At 45.2% G+C, this 6,404-nt stretch overlaps 1 long non-coding RNA gene across 1 annotated transcript in view; it reads left to right on the top strand.

The window, feature by feature from the left end:
- The first annotated feature begins 3,538 nt into the window (after window positions 1-3,538).
- LOC126161398 (uncharacterized) overlaps window positions 3,539-6,404 on the top strand; it is a 58,072-nt gene continuing 55,206 nt past the window's right edge. The window contains exon 1 of the long non-coding RNA XR_007534909.1: window positions 3,539-3,629. This is a non-coding gene — a long non-coding RNA (uncharacterized LOC126161398). The remainder of the gene's footprint in view (window positions 3,630-6,404) is intronic.

The raw sequence follows: 6,404 nt of genomic DNA, 5'->3' as shown, positions 1-6,404 counted from the left end.
CGTAAGCTCCCACAAAAATAATGAAAAACAATTCAGTACTAATGAAACTTCAGTGATAATGATAATTCAATTAAACCGAAATATCGGTCTTTGGCCCTGTGCATAAATCAGAATTAAATTCTTACCTCATTGTAACTGCTAATCAAATTTCTGCTCTTATTGTTGCGCACAGCTTGGAGGAAATGCATCGCAAATATAATTGTTATATATATATTTTTTTTTTACTTTAAGGGAAATTTTTTCTTTAAGGAAATGCAACGGAAATATTATTAAAAAAAAGAATTGTTTATAAAAAAATGCTTAGCTTGAAATCAAATTATTATTGGGGCACTTGTTGGAAATTAATTACAATAAATGAACTTTACATTATCTGATGATTACCTTAATTAACAATATACCTCATTCAGCATCTTGACCAGTGTTGCCCACAGACTGCTCTGCATGACGACTACTAGCGTACTCCACGACGACTACCACTGAACTGCTCTCAACGACTACTGACTGAGTACTGCCCTCAACTAGACAGAGCTACAGACTCGCAACGACTGACCGACAGACTGAGAACCGCTCGCAACACTCGCGCGGTCAAGCACATACTCTCTGGTCACAGATCCTACAATGCCTCGCCATCGCTGCTATGTTACATACGTGTTTCAATGTCCACCGTCGTAAACGGACTGTGCAGAGCGTCCAGCCCTCGACCGATATGCATGATCTTAGTTTTATTCATTTTGACCCTGCTTCCCGCAGCTACTCCGTACGTAGTAAGAAGGGTAACCACCTTACTTACTTCGTTCTCCGACCGGACGAGTATCATCAAGTCGTCGGCATATGCACGACACGTGAACGAGCGCACGGGTCGGACGTCTGTTAGAGTCCGTCTAAGAGTCTGCATCAATGGTTCGAGCGCGATTGTAAACAGTATCATCGACAAGGGACATCCTTGCCTAACTGAACTGCAAACAGGAATCGTTCCTACCTCCCTGCCATTGACGTATTGGTATGCATCATGTATTTCGACGTGGGTGCCGGGACATTGGTGTCCCTGACTCCTTCGTCGGCAGCGCTGGGTCAGTCGGTGTCAATGAAGAGGGACCATCTGAAAGGCAGGACATCCGGTCACCATCTGACGGAATCCTGTCAGCGTCCTCTAAAGGCACGTGTTCTGTGTCAGACAGTTCTTCGGCTACGATACCTTCCGTGTCCCCTAGGCTAGGGGGGGACGTGTCACTCGAACTATGTCGACGCTTTTTGCGACGCTTCGGCGATCGCTGTTTGCGTGCCCTGCCCTCTGCTGCCTCACTGTGTTCGTCGATCGTTCGTTGGTCCGTTGCCGGCGCCGCTGTCTCGACCTCTACTTCCACGCCGCGTGCTTCATGTGAGTTTTCGGAAGGTTCCTCCCTCAACTGACGTGACGTGGGTGTAGGGACATTCTCCGAGTCACCTCCATGCTCCCGTAACTCGGTCTGCTCTTGCATTAACACGTCCTTGTCACGCTCCGAACCGGGCAACACCTCCCGGCGAGCCACCGACACGTACGTCATCGGCAGTTGCGTGGGAACTTCTCGCTGTGACGCTTCTCCGTGTGGCAGTTGCACGACGCGGCGTTGTATGCACTCCGAGTGGATATGTCCTTCTCCACCACAGCCAGAACAGGTGCGTGGCTGGCCATCGTAGATCACAATAGCTCGACATCCGCCAATGTATAAATAAGACGGGATATGTTTAGTAAGGACGATCCGCACCTGTCGCACGCCGTTTAGCACAGGATAGGTACTAAAACTTGCCCAGCGTTCAGGAGTATGACTAAGTACCGTTCCATATGGTCGCAGCGATTCAGTAACCATCGATTCTGGCACCTCAAAGGGCAATTCAAAGATCCGAATGACCGTCACACCCAATCCTGAAGGAGCTACTGTTACATCGCTGATATGGCCATCAGAGTGTCGAAATTTAAATCCTCTTCGAGCAGCGGAGAGAGTTCTTTCACACGCAACTTCATCGGTCATCTTTACCTACATTGTACTGCTTACAATGGACAGGTGTATTCCAATAATGTCTGTAGCAGGTAAACGAACTTCTTCCCTCAAAAAACGCTCTATTTCGAAAGCTTTGGGTCTGGAAAATTTGTTGTCGAACGAAAATTGGAGCGTAGTCTTTCGAAAATTGTGTGCCATGGCGATCGAGTCAGACAACAACACGCGCGAGTACCGGCGGTGTAAACACTTCCTCGTCCACGCGCGCCCGCGGCCGGGACAGCAGGTCCGTGCCGCGCCACCGCCTAAAGCAGACTTTAAGTGGCTCTGAGCACTATGGGACTTAATATCTATGGTCATCAGTCCCCTAGAACTTAGACCTACTTGAACCTAACTAACCTAAGGACATCACACAACACCCAGTCATCACGAGGCAGAGAAAATCCCTGACCCCGCCGGGGATGAGACGTAGGATGTTTACAAATATAAGTGTCACTGTTTTATGTCACGCAAGAATAATTTTACAGAATGAGATTTTCACTCTGCAGCGGAGTGTGCGCTGATATGAAACTTCCTGGCAGATTAAAACTGTGTGCCGGACCGAGACTCGAACTCGGGTCCTTTGCCCTTCGCGGGCAAGTGGTCTGCCAACTGAGCTACGTAAGCACGATTCACGCCCCGTCCTCACAGCCTTACTTCTGGCAGTACCTCGTCTCCTAGCTTCCAAACTTTACAGAAGCTCTCCTGCGAACCTGCTAGTGATAGTGCTACTTCGAGTCTCGGTCCAGCACACATTTTTAATGTCAGGAAGTTTCAATAATTTTACAGTCTCAGCTCGGCGCCCCACGTTGCTGCGCGTGTCACTAGTACCTTAAACCGGCCCTGGGTACGAGGTACCCTCCGCCACTGACTATACGATGGCTTGTGTAGTATTTCTGTAGATGTAGATGCATGTGTAGTCATTTAATCATCGACGCCGCTTTAACCGTAATGTTTCTTCTTCCGAATCATCGTGGACGACATTGTACGATGTTAGACCAGCGCTCTTGTGCAAATTTCATTTACTTTTGCAAGAGGACTCGGCTTGTAAAATTTAATCACAAAGGGCATCCGCTGGCGCGACTACCAAATTGGGGCCGCCGATAAGGACAGCGCAGCTGTGTGCCCGGTGCACTCCAGCGGAGGCCTGTCGGCATCGTCGTTAGAGACGGAGGGAGAGAGAGAGAGAGAGAGAGAGAGAGAGAGAGAGAGAGAGAGAGAGAGAATGATAGAGTGAGGGGGGGACGGGGGGAAGCTGAACTTGACCGCTGCTCGCGGCGTTTTCGGAGGCGGTCAGCGACCCCCGTCTGCCTAGCCGAGAACGATAATCTCCGCCCACCACACCACACCACACCACTGTCACGGCCGTCTCGCAGACGTCCTCGGCAGTCCGTCTCCATGCAGTCTTCCGAAGGGAAGGCCGGTGGGGCTGCAAGTGGACTGGAATTCTTTTATTTCATTTTGCTTCCCTATCAATGATAAAGGCAGCTGGCAGATAGAGCATTCATACATTTCCGGAAAACGTTTGACATAGTGTACCACTGCAGACTTTTAACGAGGTTCCTAGCATACGGAATGGGTTCGCAGATACTCGAGTAGCTCGAAGTAATAGAAGTGAGTATGTTGTTATTTCAGACAGTATACAGTAGGGGGGCATTTGTGATAAGCCTTTTGCACTTCTTTTATGTTTTCGTCTTCTTTAAAGGCAAAGAGAAAAGATGGTAGCCCATCATAGAGCCATGCCTACCTTCAAATATTTTTGATTTTCAGTTGTTAAAAAAAGAAAAGAGGAGTTTTTCTTGTACTAGGAGGAAGGAAGGATTCGCGCTCAGCTAGCACGCCGTTTTTTAGCGAGTAATTGTAGACCGCCATTTTGGGGTCGCTATGAATAAGGGAGGTGTGTGTATTTCATATGTGCTCCGTTTAGAAAAATACAGTGTTGTTTTATTAACAAAGAAAACCACTTATCACGGTATAAGTGTATATGTGTGTGTGGCCAATTTATCACGGGATAATTACATACTTTTATTTTTATGATTTTATTTTATGATATTGGTTGGGGTGGCTTTAAATATTGTGGGCTAGCATGAGACTTTTAATTAACTTATACCGCGATAACACTGGAACAGACATCGGCTGCCCCGACGTACGTACGATACAATATTTTTCAAACACAACGCGCTACTCACAACCTTCTAATAATTAGTTTGCATGAGCGCTGCTATTTCTAAAGGAAAATATTCGTATTCTTGCGCAAAGTGTAATTATTAATAAGGGTCTCAGGGGCTACTGGTTATTTATATACCAAAATACACAAAGCTTAACTGAGATATTGCGGAATGTAATGATTTTCAATATTTTTTGTTCATTATTTGCAAGGCGGCCAAATTGAAACAAACTGAACTCATTCAGTGCTGTGGTTTTTAGTAACTGAAATTTATTACTACGCTTTTAAACTTTGAAAGTAATGTTAAATCAAAATTGACAAGTCTCTCGCATCTACATTTAATAACATGAATTGTCAGCGTAATGCCCAACTAAATCCTGCTAGGGGAGATGAGCTCACTGCACTACGAAGTTCTGTAAAACTTTTGTTAATCATCATTAACGGTTGCGATCATGAGAGGTGACAACTAAGTCAATAATGGAAATGTAAATGAAGTCCCACGCTTCTTTACAGAGCGTAGGGGAACGATGCGGGAGACCCGCACCGCCTTACTAGGCAAGGTCCTAATGGAGGTGGCTTGCCGTTGCCTTCCTCCGAGCGTAATGGGGATAAATGATGATGATGAAGATGACACAACAACACCCAGTCATCTCGAGGCAGGAAAAATCCGTTACCCCACCGGGAATCGAACCCGGGACCCCGCGCTCGGGAAGCGAGTACGCTACCGCGAGACCACGAGGGCGGACAAGTCAATAATACACACTTTCTAATAATAATTATAAGTATATTTTACTAAATTACAACCAAACATACATTAAATATTATCCAGCGCTACAATGGCAGCCTACCGCTAGACGAAACAAAACAGGAGAGCTTGTTCAATCAAAGCATTGTCTCTGATCTTCATGGCCTATGTTACAAAGAGATTATACAAAAAACTGTGTTTTTTTAATTACATCGATATTTGTGTTTTGATAATAATAACTCAAGTTCTTTACTGTTTGTTATACATCACGCACACGTATGCAGTCTTGAAATAATTTATAATTCTCACGTGACACAAGCAAAAACCTTTTTTATTTTACTAAAATGTCAATTTATGTGACGTACCGTTACACACTGCAGACTTTTAACGAGGTTCCTAGCACAAGGAATGGGTTCGGAGATACTCGAGTAGCTCGAAGTAATAGAAGTGAGTATTTTGTCTCTGACGGCGAGTGTCCATCAGCGAGAAGTATGTCTTGAGGGAAGTGTGACAGGACCACAGTTATTTCCATTATACACAAACGGACTGCTAGAATTCACGTAAAATTTTCATCGTAGCTTTACTTTATTTAATAGGAGTATTTTCTGTCTATATTTAGTAGAATACCGTAGGACCACTTCCCGCTTATATGAAATATGTCTTGAATAAACATTATTCAACATCTTGCCGGATTATCACGGGTCGCTTAAGACCTACTCTTGTGGACAAACTCCATTGCCTCGCTGGCACAGCTCCTCCTGTAATCAGACGTGAGATAGCTGCGAGATAGGAGAAAAGTAAGGGCAAAACGAAGGAAGGCCGTCCACTATATGGTCGCCAGTCCGCACATCCTGGGCTGAAGTCAAGAAATAGCTTCTTGACAACTACTGAGTCTGTCATCGAGAATCCACATGTGGCAAGGATCGCGCGATAGCGGGAGAAATGTCGGTATTTAGGAGAATGGATGGCTCCAAATGAAGAACTTCCCCCTGGACATTCGGAGAAGTAGTCAATAGGGATGGCTCTCAATAGATTACGATGAAACACAACGAGATGCAAGACCAATCTGCGGACTTGGGGTTTCTGTGTGGACTTAGTTGTTTGCCAGTGTGTCGTTGAGCAGACTAACAGCCATTTCCTTCAGTGTTCCTCATCACCAACCACCTGCACCATGCAACACCTTACGAGAACTGCACCATTTTTTTTTATATTTCTGTACTTTTGTCACGATAAATAAATAATAATAATTATTCTACAATCACATCAACGACAGGCGTCAGGAATCCTTGTCATTATATTATTCATATAACTTTATTCTGTATTTCTGTGTGTTTTATCAAATCGCAATTCTAGCGAATGCGTAGACTATTTAACTGCAGGATCACAGGTGCAGGTTATTATTCGCAGCGAATCAGCTGCGGGGCGTGATAGCAGAGTGTGCGGCTCGATCCCATGACTACATCGAGATATTTTTTAA

This window comes from Schistocerca cancellata, chromosome 2 (assembly GCF_023864275.1).
Source record: "Schistocerca cancellata isolate TAMUIC-IGC-003103 chromosome 2, iqSchCanc2.1, whole genome shotgun sequence".
Classification (NCBI taxonomy): Eukaryota; Metazoa; Arthropoda; class Insecta; order Orthoptera; family Acrididae; genus Schistocerca; species Schistocerca cancellata.
Note: the sequence above shows the minus strand (reverse complement) of the source record. Positions and strands in the feature narration are given on the sequence as shown.